This window comes from Lemur catta, chromosome 4, assembly GCF_020740605.2.
Source record: "Lemur catta isolate mLemCat1 chromosome 4, mLemCat1.pri, whole genome shotgun sequence".
Classification (NCBI taxonomy): domain Eukaryota; kingdom Metazoa; phylum Chordata; class Mammalia; order Primates; family Lemuridae; genus Lemur; species Lemur catta.
The window spans coordinates 59953730-59978495 of record NC_059131.1 but is presented as its reverse complement, the minus strand read 5'-3'; the positions used below and the strand labels follow the sequence as shown (position 1 = coordinate 59978495).

Below are 24766 nucleotides of genomic sequence, written 5' to 3'. Positions count from 1 at the left end.
ATATGTTATGTAGAGAAAATAAAGATGAAAATTTCACAATCCCGACATTCTAATACATTACTTACATTTTTCATTCCTACTTGTAGTCTTAAGGATAGGTTTGCATCGAATTTATAGTTAAGTTATTCTAAATATATAATTGTGGTTTAAACATTTTTCACTCATCATTATGCCAAATATTTTACCTTACTGTAACAAAATTCTTAAATATTTTTAATGGCAGCATTGTATTCCATGAAGTTGATTAAAACATAATTTTTTAAAATAATAATCATTAGTTGCACATATAAAAACAGATTTTATTTGTACAATGACTAGGTAATATTTATGTTAATATGTATTAATAAAGTAAAGTAAGCAAATTCTTCTTAATTATTTTCCCTCCCATTTATGTGGAAGTTTTATAAATTATTTAGAGAGATGAAATAAATTACCTTTATAAAAATAAAAAAAAAAAAACTACGCCAAGAAAACATCTTTTCAGGTTGTTTGATTACTGACTGACTCTTGATTCATATTTTTTTATGTAATTTAAAAAGGTGTTTTTTTATAGCTGGAACACAGGTTTAGAGGGACATAATGGAGTATTATATTCAAGAGATGAGACTAAACTTTGTGGTATTTGTAATGTAACTAGGTGGTAAGACTTTCTTCATTGACTGCAGCTTTTTCCTGAGAACATCAATATTTAGTAAACATGTTCTGGGTAAATTTTATTCTACTTAAGGCTATTTTTTTATGTGTTAGAGTCAAAATATAGACTTGGATTCACTTGTGGAAAGAAAAGACATTATTCTTTATTTTTTTTCTTTTAAAGATTATTAGTTCTTACATCTTATTCTTGTTGAACTTCTACCCTAAAAATAGAAAATTTAACAAGTAGAGGTTTGGACCTTGAAATGTTTGATGGAATCTATAAAACTGGCATCCTGCTCACTGGAAGAATCAATGTTGATTTTAAAAGTTTGATTTAAATAAATGCTGTTTGTTTATCTGATAAGAGGTAGGATTATGTGATTATTGGGGATTTGTTCTACACTGGTGAATCTAAAAGCAGTGTTTTTTCCTACACAGAAATTACTATAACAATGATCATAAAAATAATAGAGGTGGTTCTGGTTATGACTATGATTCTAGGCTCATTTTATATGCCTGCCTTACTTTTAAGACAGCTATTTATTAGAATGGATTTAGGTAAACTCTATCTTCCTTCTGGGGGTAGAGGATGCATTAGAGGCTATTGACTCACGGAGGGTGAGGCAAACTGCCAGAAGATGGAGGATGGAGCAAAAAGAGGGAATGAAATGGCACCATGGGAATTACAGAAGACACAATAGGAATTCAGCCAGCTCTATAAATTCAAGGAGAGGTATATCCGATTTTCATTATGGCTACAAGGCTGTTAGAGAGTTGTCTCTTTAAAATATGTCCAGCTAGAGGTTTTGCCTGTAAGTGAGCATTTAGTCCTCTGCTCGTAACACATCCTTTCTTGTTTGGACTTGAATCCACAATTTCCTATAATTCTCTAAGTCCTTTAAAATTGAATCAGTGTTGTAGCTTTCTGCAAATACTGCCCCTATATATAGCAGTTAGTTTGAAGACTCAATTTTTAGAGGAATTTGAAACAAATGTGAGCTGAGGAGCAGAAGGTAAACATTCGAGTGCTCAGAAGCCACTCATCCTGCTACACTGTGACAGGGGTACTGATATTGAATGCAAATATTCATGCAAACACAGAGGGGTAAACAAGAGGGTTTCTTTTTTTTTTTTGCTAGTCATCCATGGCATTCTCTGCTTCTAAATACATGGTTGAGAAGAGAGCTTTTACCAACTAAAATTTCTCTTTTGGGATTCAGATTTAGGTGTGTTGAGAGAGAACACATGCAGCTCATTTATCTTTAGTAATTTTGTAACTATGGTAAATGTGTCAATCATATGGGGAATTATATATCACTTGTAATTGAAGCTTTCCATTATGCCAAAATGTACCTTAGTTCGATTATTTTAAAGGAGTTCATTTTGAATTCAAAGAGTTACATAATGTGTTTAGTTAAAATTTCAAAGCATTCCTCCTAATACCTTCTTGAAAAGGAGGACATAGAATCTGTGTTCAGTTAGAGCTGTGGTCTTCACATAGGGGATCAATTATTTATGCTAAATTTGCCCCCTTTTATCAAGGGCCTGATGTTAATGAGGAAGCATTTTAAAGAGCACATTCATTAGTCAGTTACTATTTATTTCACAATTCTGAGTCAGAATGGAATTTTAGGCTGGATGCAAAGCTCAGTAAACTGTATCAGGATGACAGGACATGGAATACATGAAATTATGCATAGCCCTGATTTCTTAAAGGACATAGGGAAATTGCCAGCACTACTCCTATTCAGTGAGGTGACAGTAATAATACTTGGATTTGTTAGATTTCATCTCATTGCTGTCATTAGGACAACACTGGAGTCTGTCAGTTCAAGGCAATAGGCTGTATTCTTGGGAGCATATTTTTTTTTCTATTTCTTCTGTCTTCCTGCCTTTATAGTTTCATTATTTTTCTTTCTTGCCTCCTACTCTTTTTTTCTTTTTGATATTCAGTTCCAAAGACTGAAAATATTTGTATAGCCAGTGACAACTACATAATATAAAATGTAGAGGCATAGTATAATTTTTTATTATGAGCCATGGTAAACCTTACAGTGGATTTTAATTATGAAGTAGGATAAATTATAAAAGGACAAAATAACCTGGTTAAGAACATGAATTCTGGGGATAACTGCCTGGCTTCAAATCCTTATCTTTGCCACTTACTACTTAGTGACCTTAGAAAACTTATTTAACCTCTTAGTGTCTCAATTTTCTCACCTATAAAATGGTGAACAATAATAGTACCCCTATGCATTTTTATAAAGATTCTTGGTTAAATACATAAAATTGCACTTTAGGATTAAATTAAGTTTTGTTTTACTTTTCAAATTAAGAAATGGTATCTACCCAAAGAAAAAGAAGTCACCATATCAAAAAGACACTTGCACCCAAATGTTTATTACAGCACACTTCATAATTGCAAAGATATGGAATCAACCTAAGTACACATCAATTGAGGAGTGGATAAAGAATATGTGTTATATGTATACCATGGAGTACTACTCAGCCATTAAAAGGAAAGCAATAATGTCTTTTGTACCAATTTGGATGGACTAGAGAACATTATCCTAAGTGAAATATCTCACTTCAGGAATGGAATGAAATGGATAAACAAACACCACACGTGCTCACTTACAGGTAGGGAGCTAAACAATGGATACATATGATCATATAGTGGTGTAAAGGACATTGGAAACTAAGAAGGGGCATAGGAAGGAAGTGAGGGATAAAAACTTACCTATCCTGTGCTATGTGCACTATTCTGAGGACAGGCACATTAACAGTCCTGACTTCAGCATTATACAATTCATCCATGTGACAAAAACCCTTGTATACCCTTAATATTTTGAAATAAAAGAAAGGCAATGGGCTAACAATGATCGGGTCAGTTTGAGTTGTATACAGACTGACTATCCTAGTTCTCTTAATTATACTGGCCTGTTTTATCTTACCTAAGAAATCCTCAAATAAGACACTTAAAAGTAGGACTCATTTACTTAGTTGTTATGGATAAAAAGTAAAAGAAGGGAAGGAGTAGGCAGAGTCTTCTATCTTCTGGCCCTGATGGCCGAACAGAGCCAGTAAGACTACCCTCACCATGGTAAGATTTACTTCCCATCAGATGGGCTTCTCTGGGACAATAGATGAATCAGGCCAGTTCCCAAATTACCATTCATGGGGCAGATGGAGAAACAGAGTCAGCTTTGGGGTGACATTTGGACAGATTGGGGTAACATGGTCCACAACATCAGCCTGTGATCAAAGCTCAACTTTTTCTAATATTTTATTCTTTGCTCTTGTCATTAAAACCAGCTATTAAATAGTTTCTTCCCTTCTTCTCTTCTGAGAACATCAATATTTAGTAAACATGTTCTGGGTAAATTTTATTCTACTTAAGCCTATTAAGCCAATCTAACAGTTGTTATAATAGAACTGTTAGATTGATTCCTGATTGGTTTATGTTCTCCCAGACAGAGTGGTGTGTGTCTAAGTTCTATTTATGTTTATCTTACTTAGGCAGAGCAGTCTAATATGCCAAAACCTTCTTCTGACCTGAAAATACTGCACATAGGTGAGAGGCAGAAATGTGTTGGTTAAGACTATGAACTCCAGAGCTAGTCTGCCTGGATTTAAGTCTGGGATATACCACTTTCAGCAAGTTAAATAATCTTTCTGGACCTCAGTTTCTCATCTGTAAAATGTCAATGGCTGTAGTGATAGAAATGGAGAAAGGGAGATGAAGTTAAGAAATATTAATAAAATATTTGATGTTGGGGTTCAAATCCTAAGGTGGCACCCAGACTTTGATTTATTTCAGCAATCAAGTTTAAAAAATTGTCGCCATCTTATTTTATTTGTGTTTATCTTTTATAGTTAGTTTAATGGGAAGTCAGGGCATATATCAGGCATGGTTAGTCCACTGGAAAGATAAATGGCATGTTTTCTAGACAATTCTTTCAAGTAGCTTAACTGTAAAGAGGATATATAGGACCATAGTTAGCAGAAGATGCAGATTTAAGCGATCATTTTCTTTAAGGATAAGATAAAGCTGAGCATTATAATTTGTCTGAGGGAAAAAGCCAAAAATAGAAAATGAATACAGATGAAAAAAATGAAGATGATTGAAATAGCACAACGTCTCACAAAGCAACAGGAAAGGAAAGCTGAGAAAAGGGATAGATTTTAGTTCAGAGAGGAACCTCTTCAACTATTAAAATAGGAGGGAATGATAGAAGAATGCACAGTTTTATTCATTTTCCAATGGTAAAAGGAGGAAGTTTAAAAAGTTCTTACCCAATTGCCTTTTTTTTTTCAATGAAGGAGGAAAGATCATTTTTCAAGAGGAGTGAGTGGGTAAGGCATATGGGACTTGAGAAAAGAAATCAATATTTAGAAGAATTCTTGAAGGAGTTGATAAAGAACTAACTAGGGACATATTGAAGAGGATCTGGCAAAGCTTAGAATCCAGATAAAATTGGATATTTCACAAGGCTGTAACAAGATGGTGAGAGTTTTCTTATGCATTCAGTCAGCTGTCCAAGACTGGAAACAGAGAACCTAAACGGTTGGATTCATCCCAGGCTGGAACAAAGGTGAGGATGTAAACAAGAAAGTTAAGCCTCAGTAATGACAATGGGAGCCAGTGTGATAGTTTCTGAGTTAAATATTGAGAGAAAATAACTAATGGATTGAAAAGAAAATTTAAAACTAAAAACAGGTAGTGGAATAAGAATATCCTGAAGGAATCAGCAGCTACTGACTACTAAAAGTTAACCTTCTCAATTTATGTGTTGTATTTCATTCAGTTCTACTCAGTTACTTCACAACACCTTGGAATACTGGAAGGAGTATAGAATCCAAAGCCCAGTTCTGCCCTGCTACTCTTAGGGGACCTAGGGAAGTCAGGTAACTTTTCTGGGCTAGTTCATTTATGCACAAATTACAAGTACTATTTATTGTTAGCAGGCATTAAATTCACATCAGGTGAATAAATGAGTAAGTAGAATCATTAGAGTTTAAGGATAAAATTGATATGTGTTATAATACATTTATCCCCATAACATTTCACTATATCCTGAGTTTTTTTTTTAAACAAATTCAGAGAAGACTTCATGTTCTATCATAGTAACTAAATTAGAACTTATAAAAAAAATTCAGTATCAGTAATGTCTCCTGTAACTAATTTACATGGTCCATAATATATTTTAAGTTAATTTACCCTGTTGAGTAGACATGTAAAGGAATGTATAAAGCAAATATTATGTACTGGGCAATTTGAACATCTTCTCTCTCTCTTAATTTGTACAACCATTGTTTGGGGAAGTATGACTGTCTCCATCTCATAATTGAGAAAAACAATGAGGTTTAGAGCAATTGTGTATAGAGGCAGACCCAAGGTTTAAAGCATGGCCAATAAAAGATGTGCGACTCAAAAGCTAAGCTTTTCCCATGAGCTACATTGCTTTTAGTATGCAGAAAGATTGAAAAAGACTTTTTAATGTTAATGCAATTTCTAACACTATATTTCATAAAACCTATGCACACTATGTAGTAAAAACTTCATATTTTTCTCTAATTATATAATAAAAAGACTCAGAATGATGAGAGGATAGAGATGGGGAAATTAGGGGAATATGAGTTTTTTAAAAAAGCAACTATAATAGCTAACATAATGTGATATTGATGAAAAACAGACAATGGGAAACTCAAAGAGTGACTCCAAAATCTCTAAAACATTTATATTTATCCTTTTATATGAGAGAGGAGATGATTGATTTCACTAAAAATCTCACCTGAATAATTAGTTTGGATTAAGGGGACATCTTGAAGACCCCTGCCACAAAACGTACAACAAAAATAATTTATCTTAGATTAAAAGGTTACAAGGTTGAAAAACAAGAATAAAAAATAATTAGAACCAAAGTGAAGAGTTATCTGAGCTTAGGTTGTGAAACGTCTATGACCAAGTCCAAATGCAAAATAATTTTTAAAAGTTTCATACATTTATTACTTAAGATTTTAAAAACTTAGCAATCAAAAGCAAAAAAAATAATAAACTAAAAAACATTGTAATTAAATGAAAAATAATTAATATAATTAAGATATAAAATGCTTTCATCACTCAACAAAATAAAAGTTGAATCAATTGAACCAACTAATAGGGGAAATAGACAAAGTATCAAGAGAGGTAATTTATAAGAAAGATTGTGCATTAGTCAAGGTAGATATTAAGTATTTATACCTCACTAGCAATGAAAGATATTTTTAAATTAAATTGGCAAAAATCTTAAAGTTATTAAGAAACTGTTACCAAAGTAGTAAGATAATGGGCAATCTCATTCACTGAGAAAATATCATAGAAGTATCATTGGGAACATATATTAGAAGTATCACTCAGGAATGAAATTTGTTAATGTATATTAAAACTTCTTATTTTTTAACATAGTGATTCAATATCATATAACTACCTCATCGAAAAAATATTCAACGATGTAGGAAAATTAAGCATTGAGATTGTTAAGGTTTGGACATCTGTCTCCTTCAAACCTCATGGGGAAATTTGATCCCTAATGTTGGAGATGGGGCCTAATGGGAGCTGTTTGGGTCCTGGGGGAAGATTTCTCATGAATGAATGGTTTGGTGCCATTCTCCTGGTAGTGAGTTCACTCTCAAGACACTAGATTGGTTAGGGATTGAGGGAATGGGTTAGTTCTTGGGACAGTGGGCTCTTACAAAGCCAGGACCCCCCCTTGGGTTTGCTATCTCTCTATTGCATGTACCTGCTTACCCTTCAACCTTCTCCGCCATGTTTTGGTACAGCACAAATGCCCTCACCAGAAGCTGAGCAGATAGATGCCAGTGCCAAGCTGCTCATAAAGTCTGCAGAGCCATTAGTTAAATAAACCTCTTTTCTTTATAGTTTACCCAGATTCAAGTTTTTCTGAGGCTGGGTAAATACAAAAAGAACTAGGACAGACATTAATGCTATTAAAAAATAAAAACAGAATAGAATTTTTTCTTGACATCAAACATGTTTTAGGAGAAAGGTTAAGGAAATGATTTCAGTACATATGAAGTAGGGGAAAGTCTCATTCTAAATCAAAATCACTATATATAAACTAGGATCTTCATTTTGTCTAAATCACATATATTCAAACATATTATTCATAAACATAGAAAAAATTCAGGGAGGAAAGACATTCAAATAATAGCTGTTCCTTTGAGTGGTGAGTTAATTTCTTTAATTTTTTACCCCATTTGTGTTTCTTAACTTTCTCTAATGAACATTTATTACTTTAAAAATGGTGTGTGTATGTGCACTAATGCTATTCTCATTAAAAATTGCAAGTTTTTTTTAGAAAGATATAAAGTTGCTTAATAAAGTAAATCACATGTCATATTTATCTTAAATTTGTGTAATTTTTAGTTAAGTTTCTAAGTTTGTTGTGATAGCACCTTGTCTTTTAAATGCCTTTGTCTAAATACCTAATACAGCTCCCGGCATTCAGTGAACAATTAAATTTGGTTTGGCAAATGAATGAAGTTCATATTTATATGCATAACCCTTGGGAAGATTTGAAGCAGACATTTAGTCTAAATAGATGTTTTCCATTTAATTAGTATTCAGAAGGACCAGGAATATTGGGGAAGGATTTTCCTAAGCAATGATTAAAATACCAAGGTAAAATTGAATATGTGGCCATGATTCTTCATTTTATATAGAATATTCCAGCTGTGCTAATTTATAATGTGTTGTGAGAAATAGGAAAAGGTCAGTATCATCTTTACTTGTTTTGCAAAACTATAATGACAATTTTTGTAAGATGTTATTCTTACATTTTGTTTGTTTTTCTTCTTCAAAGACTTTTGAAATTAGCCTTCACTTCCATTATCTAAACAAAAAATAAAATCAATTTAAATGTTTTGAAGTTAGAAAAAAGGAATGTGAATGTCATGCCTACACATAATAAAATATCTCAGGCAAAACATAATTTAATCAAATTCTAGTTCATAGCCATTAAACATAAAAGAATAGAAAGTACAGCACCTAGATATTATTTTAAGTCGCGAATAACTTAGGATGCCATTGTAAACTTCAAATTGAAAGGAGGAAAGCATAGTGAATTACTACATATCAGTGTTTCATAATTATGGTAGTCAAATGGGACATTATATTCTTTCAAAGAATTCAAATGTGTTAATTAATTTGGCCTTCACAACAATTTTAATACCTAGAATATAGCACACACTGTTGTTTGCAAACAGGAAAACTGACTCATCAAAAGTTGGAATGATAAATCAAAAATGCCACAATTAACCCTGGTTTTTGGACTAGATTTCAAGTTTCTGTTTTCATCATAATTTCAAGTGGACACTTGCACTTAGCCTTGCCCATTAGCCCTTGTAGTCATTATACAGGTTTATATGACTCTGCATACTGTAATGACAGCACAGTCACAGCAAACATATGGACAAATTGTCTTACTGATGCATTTTAATAGGCATTTCTCAAAACAAATTGACTCTTGTTCTCAATTATAACCAACTAAATTGAAGACTCCTTTTGCCTTTTATGTAGTTTTTGATATTGCTGTAGTTCATAGAAATGTGTTTCTTGCAATGTCAAGGAGATTTTGAAGCTCCTTTCTCTTAGGTTCTTCCATGTGAATATGGTGTCAGCTGTTCTTTTTCTTTGCGTAATTCATGCCTATTATTGAAATATCACTATCACACTATCACACTAGTACACACTTGTAACTTCAAGCCTGGAATACTTCTAGGATCTCCAAATTTCCTTTAAAATATTTTTCAGACCATAATGAAGGATAGTGTCTAGTAGCATTACTGTAGCAATTTGTGGCTCTACAAGTGATTAGAAAAAACTGGTGATTAATAAGAATGAATAATTTTGGCATAGGAAAAAACTTTTTCAACATGGATACTTCACTCTCAGTGGTAAGAAATCCTCAAACAGACCCTCTGAGGTCTTCTGGATACAGAACATGAAAAATTGAACATTTACTCTCTATTGTCCAATGTAAGTTATGAAGGAGGTAGAGTCTGATGTTATATTATTTATACTTAATTTTAAAAACACCATCCAAATTGTTGCTATTTTGATATGAACTGGAATCATTTGGGGAGACTTACAAAAGATACTATCCTACGTTATTTACCTACAACTACCTATAGTATAGTAGAGAACACTTTCATTTTATTAAACCACAGCATAATACATATCAGTGGCAAGTTATTAGGAATTTGAGTGTTTGTAATAAGAAATCCATGCATAAGATGATCATAGTCTTCCTTATATTCAATACTACATGAAATAGGGGATTTGGCAGTGATGAGAGATTATACAGTTGTTTAAGTTGTGTTTATTTCTTTCTATTTTTATCTTTATGTTTATTTAAAACCAATACAAGACAATCGAGGAAATAGCTAAGGGTCCTTAGCTAGTGAGGGACAAAGAAAAGTGAGCGTTGTCTGTGCACCATTCAGTGCTCTGTGCATCTGTAACTCTGTTCTGAGAGCTGCCATTTTGCCTGTAGGTAGAGAGGCACAGGAGTTGGGAGCATGTTCTGGCCCGCTTGTAGGAGGCTCTTAACCAATGGCTAACTAGTGTGGAAGGATGAAAGACCAGCTACCTTGCCTAGAGCTGAGAGTAACTGAAGCATAATTTACATCCTGGAGACCTCTGTGCTGTGTGGCTAAAGCTGAGACTCTGCCTGAAATCAGATCAGTACTGTCTTTTTCCTCTTTCCTGGTCCTCCTTCCTCAGCTCCCTTACCAGTGTCTCCTGGGAGCACTTCCTTTAATAAAATACATGCCCATGTTGGCAGGTTTGAAGATTTGCTTCTGAGAAACTCATTAAGTCATATAGTTGATTAGTGACAGCCAAGTTTGGAACATGGTACTCAAACCAACAGCAGCAGCATTACCTGGGAGTTTATTAGAAATGCAATTCAGTGGCTCACACCCCACATCCAATAAACAAAATTTTTAGGAGGTATGTCCAAGATGTTTGTGTTTTAAGAAGATCTCCAGATGATTTTTATGCATGCTAAAGTTTAAGAACCACTTTTCTGGACATGTATCTCCTAACTGCTAGCCCAGAGCTCTTTTACAGCTTTGTTTTTCTCCTCTACTCATGTCTTCTTCTCTACCATTCTTCCATCTTTCTTTCCCCTCCCTCCCTCCCTCCCTTCCTTCCTTCCTTCCTTCCTTCCTTCCTTCCTTCCTTCCTTCCTTCCTTCCTTCATCTATCTATAGTATGTATATATTATCTATCAGTCTATCATTTATCATTTACCTAATCATTTACCTAGCAAAATAAATAATAGATAAAACTATCTTCATTTATTTACTTTGCCTTTTTCTCTATTCATATTATAGACCTCTCAATAGCCTCAAAGAATTTCTTTTTTTACCTCCATACAAGGGAATGAAGAACGAGCAGATTTTTCATTCTTGTACCATTAAGTAAATGCTAAGCAGTTTAGGTCATAAGTGGCCATTGCTTACTACTTCTTCTCTCTTCCTTTTTGCCATTAAAAATTAAAACAATTATTAATGAAATATACTAAAAAATAAAATTATCTTCTAAATTTATTTTAATGTAACATTTGTATGAAAAAGAATATTTTACCAAGGAATGGATGATTTAGGTAACTGGTAATTAGTATTAGATTGGTAATATTTAATTAATTTGGCATTAATATAATAGGAACAGTATCTTGATAGTTTACCATATGCTAGGTACTGCCTTGCATCACAGGAATGATCTCATTTAATCCTTGTGGTAACCTTATGATATGTAAATTATTATCATAATTATTTACAGAAGAGGAAACTCTGATTAGTAGGGAGTAAGTTTCCAAAAGTTTTAAACTTTATGCAAATTTCTACTGCCATGTAGATTTTTAGAAGGAAAATTATAGACATGGTCAATTTGTCTATTCTTTAAAAATTTATTTATACATTTAATAAAATTACAATTAAAACTCCAAAGAGATTTTTTTTTTAACTGGGGAAAGTGATTTTAAACCACAATTGGCAGAAGAAAAGCAAGAATATTTTAGATTTTGTGAAATTAAGAATGAAGAGTGACTTGCTCTGACACCCAATAGGCTCTAAGTCTGTAATAAGTTAAAAATATCAAACGGGAACCAAAATACCAAAACGGATAGGTTGGTAAATAGCATATATATCTACACATATGGGCATGTGCACACATACATGTTTACATATATATGTGTACCTAAATATGAAAATAGTATAATATACAAATATAAATTATACAAATAGTACCTAAATATACAAATAGTATAAAAGTAAACACATAACACATAAGCAATTTATGACAAAGTTGCATTTCATATCACTGGGAGATATACTAGTTCAATAAATTATATTAGGATATAGATAACAATTTGGTTTAAGAAATTAAGTTATATTCTTATACCAAAAAGCACTTCAAAAGGAAAAAGGAGATAAAATTATAAAATAACTAGAAGAAAATACAAATATTTATATAATTTCACAGTGTCACCATATCTATACATACAAAGAAAAGATATATGTACAAGAATGTTCAGTACAGTTTTATGTGAAATAAGGAAAGAGTTGAAAGCATCTGAAAGCCTAATAACAGGTAATGAGGTTTTCATAGTTAGGTTTAGCCACACAACAGAAAACTATTTAGTCTTCATATATGGCATTGGAGAGTTTATAAACATGAAAAAATATGTGAAATATGAAACTACAACAAAAAATGCACATTTTTATTTCACTTGTTGAAATTAAAAAAGAAGATAAGGCCTTGAAAAATATACATCAGATGTTGACTTCTGTTAAGTGAAGAAGGTAAAATTATAGTGATTATACTTCTATCTTTAAATCCTTTACTTTTATTTCTGCGTTTTGTAATATTACTACATCTAACCTTTATATCATGATGTAAATAAAAACATTTTAAAAGAAAAGAATTTGAATTCCATTTCTTTACATGTGTTAAACTTTTGATACTTAAAAATAAAAAATCAGCATGTTATATGCTTAACTATCATACAATTCAAGTACATAGGATAAAAATTAACCATAAATTTAAATTATCGAAAATTATTCATAAGGATAGATAGTTAAAATTAGTTATATCTACTTGTTTTGATTTGTCTAATGTTACCATTTAGACTCCTTGCTAAAAATGTTATAATTAGGCTCCTAGTTTTTGTGTTCATTTTTGTTTCTCTATTAGTCACCTTTGTCTGAAAAGGCATTTATAACAGCTTGCACTAAGGAACAACAAAAAACAAGTGTTCTTTCTTATTCTCCTTAACACCCTAGAGATTCCAATCCAGATTGCAAAAAAATTTTGTTTTCGTTTGGAAAATGAAATTGTTGTGGGGTTTAATATATCCCTGTATTGCCACATTTAGACCAATATCTCACATTAAAATACAGCTTTATCAAGCAGGGACAAACTTGGTCTCTCCTCAAATGTAAATACTTGGAACAATGAGAACTGATTACAACTCAGTTAATAGCAATTTCTTGGGATAGTTAATATTTTAAATAAGGTGTGCCATGCATAAAATTAATTGCAATTCCTGGAGTTCACAAAATGATCCAAGGGTGATGCAGATCATTTAATAATTGCCAGAATAATCTGTCTTCAGCCTGTTAGGTCACTGAGGGAGAGCTTGAATTTACTCTTCAGTGCAATCAAATGTAGGAAACTAACAAATTTTCCTCTGGCCATCTGGTGGGTTATACATCAAATCAATAATGTGACTTCACTCTTCAAATCTTATTATTATTCAAACATTGGTAAGGAGAACTAAACAAATAGCTTCAAACTGTTATTCCATAAAATGGAAGGTCAGGCTTAGCATCAAGAGGAGAGAGAGCACCTTCTCATGAATGCTAAATGAAAGAAAAGAAAGGTTGTCCCACAATAATAGATTCTTCCCTCATTGCCGATTGATGTTCATATGATTGACTAGGGATTATGACATGCTTGTGCACCTTGATCCTTCATTTCTCATTTTAATTTACACTGTCATATATTTCAAACATATAATGAAGGTGACTTCATTAATAAAGTGTACAAAGTGAAGCAAGGAGGATACTCAGAGAAATGTAGAACAGAATACCATCAGCTGTTTCTAAATGTATTTTACAGGGATTATTATTTGGGTTTAGAAATATTGTTGCAAACACAAATTACCCACACACATGAACAAATTCCTACATATACTTTTTTTTTACTATCTTTTTTTTCCTTTCTGATGTGTTTTATGGTAGATAGCCTGATCTTTTTTTTGTTCCTCATTTTGCATGCTTCCCACCTCCTTTTCACACACATTAATCACCAAGTGGTCTGAAATAATAACTTAACATTAATCCTTCTATATTTTTATCTGTATTCATCTAATCATATACAAGTATGTGTGTATGTACACACTAAGTCATCTAAACCCTATGTATATAGGAGTTTGTCTTTCTTTCACAAAACTGTATTATTTTTGTGTCTTGCCTTTTATCATTTAAAATAGCTCATGAAAATTCTTCCAAATCATTGGGTTCATTTCTTCATAATCTTTAATATTCCATGGTTCAGCTATACCACACGGTTGTCAACCATCCTATTCCTGATGGGAATAGTCTTTCACTACTATAATGTAATATATACTGCAATAAACATCATTGCACTTATCTCTTCAAATATAGTTGTTATTTCTATGAAATAGAATGCTTGGATTGGAAATACCTTATCAAAGAAGACATATATTTCTGAATTTTATGGATTTTTCTACTTGATTTCAAAATGAGCTGTAATAATTTTATTTTCACTAGTAAAAGTTTTATTTATTTGCCTTTTTAATTTTTTCAGTGATAGGTTTATAGTGGTATTTCACTATAGTAGAATGCTTTTATATACAACATATTCCTGAGTACTGGTGAGTCAGAACAGCTTTTCATATGGTTTTTGAATATCTAAATTTTTGTTCTTCTGTGATTGCCAATTTATATCCTTTATTCTTTTTCCATTGGGTTGTTTGACCTCCTATCCTCACTTCACAGAGTTTGATTTTATGGATATTATGAAGGATTGCTTGCTGGTAAAAATAAGTTTTTCTAAATCTATTGTTTGTCCTTTTAATTCATCTATAGTGTTTCTACAAACTGCTTTAACTTATTTTTATATTTAAATATATCTCCATTTTCTTTCGTAGCTTTTAGAGTTTTAGTCTTGATTACAAAGATATACCTTAATGCTGGATTATACATATTACTTCAGAGAAATTATTGAATAAATTTTAGAAAGTAGTTTAAATATGTATTTATTTCAAATTTATTACTTTTTCTCAAATTCCTCTAAATTCATTCTCTAACACCTCAGCATTACCATGTTATTTGTGAGAAAAATTTATGCAGGAAAATGTTGAAGTCCCTGAAGTTGTTTCTCATCATTAAAGATTCTGAACCTAGTACCAAGGGAGTAATTGGAATTTATTATTGCATATGGTGTAAGATAGAGATATAATTTTATATTCTCCTAGATAGCTAGCTAGCTTTAACAACAACACTAATTAAGTAATTTATAATCCATTATTTACATGCTGAATTGGAATAACACAACTTTCACAAGTTATATGCTCATATTCATTGTAAATTTATTTTTATGGTATTATTCCAGTCCACTGATGTGCTATTTTTTTTACAACTTCCATTTGAATTTGATTGCACAAAATTTATGAATTTCCTAATATCTTGTAAAGCATGTACACTGTTTTTCCACTGTTCTTTAGCAAAAAAAAAATGACTTTGGTTTTTTACATATTTATTCTTTCTTATAAACTTTAAGGTCAGCCTACCTCCCTGCCCCAGCAACAAAAGACATCACAACAACAAAACTCTCACAAACCGTTGCCTTCATAATTATATTAGATTTATTGTAAATGTTGGGGAAATAAGTTCTGATCTAGAGTATAGTATCACTTTCTGTTTAAGTCTTATTTATGTCCTTCAAAAATATGTTAAGAGTTTTTGTCACCATTTCTTCTGAACCATTTTTATAAAATTCATTTGTAAGCATTTTCTAGGTTTTGTTGTAAATTGTGAATAGGAAATTTTTTATTCCTATCTGCTTTTCTAATAACTGTTGCTGGAATAGAGATCTAAAATTTTATCTTTTAATGTATTTACCTTGTATGCAGCCAACAATACAAAAGTCAATTGTTAATATTAATGGCTTTTTACTAATCTCTAATATCATAAACAAAAATATGATATTATCTCTACTTTTTGAACGTTATCTTATTTTTTATTGCATTTACTAGGTCCTCAAAAACATTGTTGATTTAAAAAATGGAGCTAGCCAGCATCTCTGCCCACCTCCTGATATTACTGGAAATGCTTTTAGTGGTTTGACATTTATAATCATATTTGCTGTCAGTTTTAATGGTCTTCTATTTTTGTTTTCCTTAGAGTTTTTATTATAAGTGGCTGCTGTACTTTATCAAATGCCTTTTCATTTAATTTTCTCATTAATTTGTGGATGTAAGATTACATTGATAGATTTTTTTATATCTAACAACCTCTGCATTCATGTAATGAGTTCTGCTTAGATATATTTATTTTTGTATTGAGGTCTTCTATTTGCTATTGTTTTTGTACATTTTTGTAACTATGTTCATAAATAAGATGTGGTTATAATTTTATCTACTGTATATATGTACTTATGTTAAACATAGGCTCATTGAAGAAATTTTAAAGTTATATATAAGCACAAAGATAAAATTATTATAATCCCACTAACAGAAATAAATTTTAACATAAAATTTTTTATATTCTTCTAGACATCCATTCTTTAAAATATGACATTTCACTTTGTATATTTATAAGTTATAATCCACTTGACAAACATTTTGTATATTTTCATGATATTGTGTGTGTATACACACACACACACACAGGTACATGTTTTTACAATTTTATGTTAGAGTCTATATTATGTTCCTTTATGATTTTTTGAAAAAAACTTTTCCTTCTGTTTGGATCTTTTTTTTGGATTTATTTCTTCTATTTTTTCTTATCTTGTGGATAGTACTGTTAAGTTTAATTTATCAGGCCAAAGAATATGCTTGTTTAAACATTTAGATAAGTTTTGCTTATTTTTTAGTCCCCAAGTAGTATATAAGAGAGCCCTAATCTCTGAAACTTTAGAAATATAAGGAAAAAGATTTATGTATGTGTGTGTGTGTGTGTATATATCTGTCTGTGTATTTTCTGTTAATTGATATAAAAAATTTCATTATACATTTAACAAATATTGGGTACCTAATAGGTAACAAATACTGTTTAAGCATCATGAACTATATATGTGTAGACCAATGTAAGTAAATATACAGAAATAGATGATATAGATACATATAGATATAGATACAGATACAGAATAGATATAGATTGTATTTTATTTGATGATTTACTTGTTCATATTTTAGACTAGAGTTACCGAGAGTGTGGATTGAAAACTGACAGGTCCAAAAACACTACAGAAGTTAAGATCAAACATTGAGAAACTTTTATAGCAATTTAACAGAGTAATTTTGTCTGTGGAATTTATTCATAAATATAAAAAACATAGACTTGTATATTTTTTAACATTTTATTTTTTGCAATTAATTTTCATTACATTTTATAAAATTGTATATCCACAACGTTATTTATTTATTTGTTTAATTATTTATTTATGAGACAGAATCTTGCTCTGTTGCCTGGGATAGAGTGCAGTGACATCATCATAGATCACTGCAACCCAAACTCCTGGGCTCAAATGACCCTCCTGACTCAGCTTCTAGAATAGCTGGGACTATTGGCACATGCCACCACTCCCAGTTAATTTTCTGCTTATTTTTTTGTAGATATGGGGTCTTGCTATTGCCCAGGCTTGTCTCAAATTCTTGGCCTCAAGCAATCCTCCTGCCTCAGGCTCCAAAAGTGCTAGGATTACAGGCATGAGCCACTGTGCGCAACCCCATGACTAATTTAAAAAACACAACTAATCTGTCACCACAGATAGTTTGAAAAACATTATTTCAGTAAATTATGTACTTTTCCTTTTGTAATTATAAAAGTCCACATAAGTGTTATATAAATAATGTTTATTAATAACTATGAATAATTAATTTTTAAAATAAGAATATAATATAAAAATATATAGTTGTCCAATAGTGTTTTAAATATTCTGCTAATGTATTTGTGAAGATATTATTCAGGATACTGGCAAGAAATATCTGTAATTAAAATGAAGTTATTAAAAAGGTTTTACGAAGTTACTTCCTACAAAGGCATTGAGGGATAATGGCAAGAGATACTGAAAATCCCAAGGCTTGGACCAGTGTGAAGTCTTCATATCCACTGGGTCTGAACAGGAGGCAGTAGTTACTGTAAGTCTATGGAAAATATGCTTTAGAGTTTAACCATTTGACAGGAGCTAGAGCCTTTGGTCAAGGTATGTAACCATTGTCAAATAACAGACAATAGTAAGAGAGCTGAGGCATAAACACTTTTAATATCTTTCTACCCTTCAATGCTGCTAGTGGCCCTATTTGGCTAAAACCAACTGGAAGTCAGAGTGCAAGAGATCCCTCAGATGCAATCCCAGGGCAGGTAGGAGAGAGTGCAGAGTGCATCTGTAGGGGAGAGTAGAGGATATTTAGCATAACGTATATGCTTTGTAATGTTTGGGGTAGTGCACAATTAAGAAATGTTAAATATTTGTGGCTGAGTAATACTCCATGGCATATATATATAATACATTTTATTAATCCACTCAGGGATTAATGGGCACTTGGGTTGTTTCCATATCTTTGCAATTATGAATTGTGCTGCTATAAACATTTGAGTACACATGTCTTTTTTATAGAATGTGTTTTTTTCCTTGGGTAGATGCTCAGTAATGGGATTGCTGAACCAAATGGTAGTTCTACTTATAGCTCTTTGAGGTATTTTCATATTACTTTCTACAGAGGTTGTCTAGTTTGCAGTCCCACCAGCAGTGTATGAGTGTTCCTATCTCTCCACATCCATCCCAACATTTGTCATGTTGACACTTTTTGATATAAGCCATTCTCACTGCAGTTAAGAGATATGTCACGGTGGTTTTGATTTGCATTTCCCTGATGATTAGAGATGTTGAATATTTTTTCATACGTTTGTAGTCCATTAGTCTGTCTTCTTTTGAAAAGTTTCTGTTCATGTCTTTTGCCTACTTTTTAATGGAATTGTTTGATTTTTTTTCTTGTTGAGTTTCTGAGTTGTATATAGATTCCAGTTATCAGCCCTTTATTGGATGTATAGCATGTGAACATTTTCTTCCATCCTGTTGGTTGTCTATTTGCTCTCATGATAGTTTCCTTGGTTGTGCAGAAGCTTTTCTTTTTTTTTTTTTTATTTCAGCTCATCATGGGGATACATAAATTTAGGTCATATACATTGTCCATGTCCTGCCCATCCCTCCGAGTCAGAGTCCCAAGCGCGTCCGTACTCATTCTCCAGACAGTGCGCCTGGTACTCATCACGTAGTCATACCTCCATCCCCTCCCCCCCCCACCTCCCCGGGTCTGCACCTTCAAGCATGACCATTCCCCAGAGGGTGTGCAACGCACTCGTCATGTAGGCATACACCCATCCCCTCCCCCCACCCCCCATCCCAGTCTGATATCCAATTGGTATCCTTCCCCGATGTACATTTAGGTGATGATCAGGGAAACCAGTTTTCTGGTGAGTACATGTAATGTTTGTTTTTCCATTCTTTGGATACTTCACTTAATGTAATGGGTTCCAGCTCTCTCCAGGAGAATCAAAGAGATGTCGTATCATCGTTATTTCTTATAGCTGAGTAGTACTCCATGGTATACATATACCACAGTTTACTAATCCATTCGTGGATTGATGGGCACTTGGGTTGTTTCCACATCTTTGCGATTGTGAATTGTGCTGCTATAAACATTCGGGTACAGGTGTCTTTGTTAAAGAATGACTTTTGTTCTTCTGGGTATATGCCCAATAATGGGATTGCTGGATCAAATGGTAGGTCTACTTGAATCTCTTTAAGGTATCTCCATATTGCTTTCCATAGGGGTTGCACTAGTTTGCATTCCCACCAGCAGTGTATGAGTGTTCCTGTCTCTCCGCATCCACGCCAACATGTGTTGTCTTGGGATTTTTTGATAAAGGCCATTCTCACCGGAGTTAAGTGGTATCTCATTGTGGTTTTGATTTGCATTTCCCTGATGATTAGGGATGTTGAGCATTTTTTGATACATTTTTTGGCCATTCTTATGTCTTCTTTTGAAAAATTTCTATTCATGTCCTTTGCCCATTTTTTGATAGGATTGTTTGATTTTTTCTTGCTGATTTTCCTGAGTTCTAAGTAGATTCTTGTTATCAGTCTTTTATCTGATGTGTAGTATATGAAAATTTTTTCCCATTCTGTAGGCTGTCTGTTTATTTTCGTGACTGTTTCTTTGGCTGTGCAGAGGCTTTTTAATTTAATGAGGTCCCAGTCGTTTATTTTTGTTGTTGCTGCGATTGCTTTAGGGGTTTTCTTCATAAATTCTTTGCCTAGACCAATGTCTGTAAGAGTCTTTCCTACATTTTCTTCTAGAATTCTAATCGTTTCCCATTTAAGGTTTAAATCTGTTATCCACTGTGATTTGATTTTTGTGAGAGGTGAAATCTGTGGGTCCTGTTTCAGTCTTCTACATGTGGCTATCCAGTTTTCCCAGCACCATTTATTGAATAGGGACTCTTGTCCCCAGAGTATGTTTTTGTCTATTTTGTCAAAAATTAGATGGTTATATGAGGATGGTTTTATATTTGGGTTTTCTGTTCTGTTCCACTGGTCTGTGTCCCTGCCCTTGTGCCAATACCAAGCAGTTTTAAGAACCACAGCTTTGTAGTATAGTTTGAAGTCTGGCAAATCAATACCTCCCATTTTGTTTTTATTGCTTAAGATTGCTTTTGCTATACGGGGTCTTCTCTGATTCCATACAAAGTGTATAATTATTTTTTCTAAATCTGTGAAAAATGATGTTGGTAATTTAATAGGAATTGCATTGAATCTATAGATTACTTTGGGTAGTATAGACATTTTAACAATGTTAATTCTTCCAATCCATGAGCATGGTATGGATTTCCACTTATTTATGTGTTCTGCAATTTCCTTCCTTAGCGTTTCATAGTTCTCTTTACAGAGGTCCTTTACCTCTTTAGTTAAATATATTCCTAGATATTTTATTTTCTTTGTTGCTATTTTGAAAGGTATTGAGTCCTTAATTTGGTTCTCCGATTGAATGGTATTGGCATATATGAATGCCTCTGATTTGTGTGTATTGACTTTGTAACCTGAGACATTACTGAATTCGTTAATTAATTTCAGGAGTCTCTTGGTTGAGTCCTTGGGGTTTTCCAGATACAACATCATGTCATCAGCGAAGAGTGAGAGTTTGATCTCTTCTGTCCCTATTTGGACACCTTTGATTCTGCTCTCTTGTCTGATAGCTCTCGCAAGGACTTCCAATACTATTTTGAAAAGTAATGGGGACAGTGGGCAGCCTTGTCTCGTTCCAGTTCTGAGTGGGAGCGCTTTCAATTTTTCCCCATTCAGTATGATGTTGGCTGTGGGTTTGTCATATATGGCTTGTATTATTTTTAGGTAGGTCCCATTTATGCCTATGTTGTTAAGTGTTTTTATCATAAAAGGGTGTTGAATTTTGTCAAATGCTTTTTCTGCATCTATTGAGAGGATCATATGGTCTTTATTTTTGCTTCTATTTATGTGGTTAATTACATTTATAGATTTTAGTATGTTGAACCACCCCTGCATCTCTGGGATGAAGCCTACTTGGTCATGATGAATTATTTTTTTAATCAGCACTTGGATACGATTTGCTAGGATTTTATTGAGAATTTTTGCATCCACGTTCATGAGAGAAATTGGTCTGTAGTTTTCTTTTTTTGTTGCATCCTTTCCTGGTTTTGGTATCAATGTTATATTGGCTTGGTAGAATGTGTTGGGGAGAATTCCACCCTTCTCAATATTGAAGAATAGTTTATGTAGGATGGGCACCAGTTCATCTTTGTATATATGGTAAAATTCAGGTGTGAACCCATCTGGACCAGGGCTTTTCTTTTTGGGAAGGTTTTTTATTGCTGTTTCAATTTCAGTTCTTGATATTGGTCTATTCAGGAATTCTATTTCTTCCTGATTGAGCTTGGGAAGGCTGTGTGTTTCTAAAAATTTGTCCATTTCCTCCTCATTTTCCAATTTGTGTGCATAAAGATTTTTGTAATATTCATAGATAATGTCATGTATCTCTGTGGCTTCGGTTGTGATTTCTCCTTTCATGTTCCTGATGGAAGTTATTAAAGATTTTTCTTTTCTGCTCTTGGTTAGTCTAGCCAGTGGTGTGTCTATTTTATTTATCTTTTCAAAGAACCAACTTTTTGTTTTATTAATTTCCCTTATAGTATTTTTGTTGTCTTTTTCATTTAATTCTGATTTGATCTTAACAATTGCTCGCCTTCTGCTGGGTTTGGGGTCAGTCTGTTCTTCTTTCTCCAGCTCTTTGAGTCTATTCATTAAGTTGTCTATTTGTAAGTTGTCTGTCTTTTTGAAATAGGCATTTATGGAAATGAATTTTCCTCTCAGGACTGCTTTAGCTGCATCCCATAGATTTTGATAAGTTGTGTCACCTTTGTCATTTAATTCAAAGAATGTTTTGATTTCTGACTTAATTTCTTCCTTTACAAAATTGTTATTCAGAAGAAGGTTGTTTAGCTTCTATGACTTTGAGTAGGAATGAGAGTTCCTGTTAGGGTTCATTATTACTTTTATTCCATTGTGATCTGAGAAGATGCAGGGTATGATTTCTATTTTTTTAATTTTTTTAAGACTTGCTTTATGACCTAGGATATGGTCAATCTTAGAGAATGTTCCATGAGCCGATGAGAAGAATGTGTATTCAGTGGATTTCGGGTAGAATGTCCTGTAGATGTCAGTCAGGCCCATTTGTTCTAGCATTTTGTTTAAGTCTACTATGTCTTTGCTTATTTTCTGCTTGGAGGATCTGTCCTGTGCTGTCAGTGGGGTGTTAAAGTCTCCAACTATTAAAGTGTTGTTGTCTATCATTTGGTTTAGATGGAGTAGGATTTGCTTTATGAATCTGGGTGCACCTAGATTGGGTGCATATATATTAAGTATGGTTATGTCTTCTTGTTGAATTGTGCCTTTCACCAGTATGTAGTAACCGTCTTTGTCTTTTATTACTTTTGTTGGTTTAAAGACTAAGTTATTGGAAATTAAACCTGCCACACCAGCTTTCTTTTGGCTACCATTTGCTTGAAATATCAAGTTCCATCCTTTTATTTTCAGTCTAAATGCATCTTTGCCGGTTAAGTGAGTTTCCTGAAGGCAGCAGATACTTGGTTTGTGTTTTTTTATCCAGTGGCCCAGTCTATGTCTCTTGAGTGGGGAAATCAGGCCATTGACATTTAGTGAGAGAACTGATAATTGGGACAGATTTCTGTTTATCTTATTGGGTAGAACTTCTTTGCTATGTTTTCTCTCTTGAGCCATTGTGGTGGCTAGAATTTGATCTTTAGCTCTTGGGTGGTTTTACATTCGTGGGTCTTTGTTGTGATGATCTGTGTGTAACTCTCTTTTGAGTACTTCTTGGAGGGGTTGTCTTGTCTTGGTGAATTCCCTCAGTCCTTGTTTATCTGAGAATGTCTTAATTTCTCCTTCATATAGAAAGCTTAGCTTAGCTGGGTACAAGATTCTAGGCTGGGCATTATTCTGTTTCAGAAGAGTGAGAATGGGGCCCCAACTTCTTCCTGGTAAAGTTTCAGTTGAGAAATCTGGCATAATTCTAATGGGTCTCCCTTTGTATGTTACTTGTTTCTTTCTCCTTACAGCTCGAAGAAGGGTCTCTTTAGTGGATATTTTGGTCAGTCTGACGACTACGTGGCGTGGTGTTTTCCTATTTGCTATGAATCTACCAGGGGTTCTTTGAGCTTCTTGAACCTGTATATCTAAAGTTTTAGCAAGGCCTGGGAAATTTTCTTCTATTATGTCTTCAAATAGTTTATCCAGCCCTTGCTTATTATCTTCTTCACCTTCAGGGATGCCTATAATGCTCACGTTAGGTTTCTTCACATAATCCCACATTTCTTGAAGACTCTGATCTTTTTTCTTATTTCTTTGCTCTATCTCTGTGACTGTCTTATTTAATTGGAAAGAGTTATCTTCGATCTCTGAGATTCTGTCTTCTATTTGATCTACCCTGTTCTTGAGACTTTCCACTGTGTTTTGTAGCTCCCTGAATAAATCCCTCATTTCTAGGAGTTCAGTTTGGTTTTTCTTCAATATTTCTATTTCTTTAGTGAATTTTTCTTCCAAATCCTGGAATTTTTTTGCGGTTTCTTTGCGTTGGATATCAATTTTTTCTTGTATATCATTCAGCTTACTTATAACCCAAGACTGAAATTCTTCTGGCAACATGTTGGTATTCTGAAACTGGCTTGTGCCAATTGGAGGAGAGTTGGTATTTCTCTTTGGGGGCGAGGTTTCCGTTTGGTTTTTTGTGCTCCCCATATTTTTCCGTTGAGCCCTTCCCATCTGGCTCTATCGTTAGATCTTTTCTCACAGCTTTAGTCTAGTTAACAGCACGTCTTGTACTCTGTTCTTAGGCTGTGAAACAGTCTAGGTATGTTGCTTCCTTTATCTAGAGGGGGAGACTGTTGTGTGTTTTTTAGAGTTTTTTTTTTTTTTCTATCTCAGTTGGGGGACTGCTTCTGATGGGTCCACCCCCAGAGGGTTGGCTTGACCTAAGAGCAGTTTGGCAAGTTAAATCACTGTGTTGTGGACTTTCAGTTAGTAGGCAGGATTCACACTATTTGCAAGCAGAAAGCCTCTTCTCCCTCTCTTTTTCTTTTTTCTTTTTTTCCCCCCCCTGACTTTTGGTTCTTCCTCTGGATGTGTGGTTTCTGTCTCTTTCTGCAGGAAAGACACTGGCTAGGCAGAGGAGGCAGTGCCCTCACTCCCTCAGTGCCC

At 33.3% G+C, this 24766-nt stretch overlaps 1 protein-coding gene across 1 annotated transcript in view; it reads left to right on the top strand.

Moving 5' to 3' along the window:
* Nucleotides 1–24766, top strand: part of LRRTM4 (leucine rich repeat transmembrane neuronal 4) — a 685545-nt gene that overhangs the window by 157738 nt on the left and 503041 nt on the right. The gene's annotated exons all lie outside the window — the stretch shown is intronic.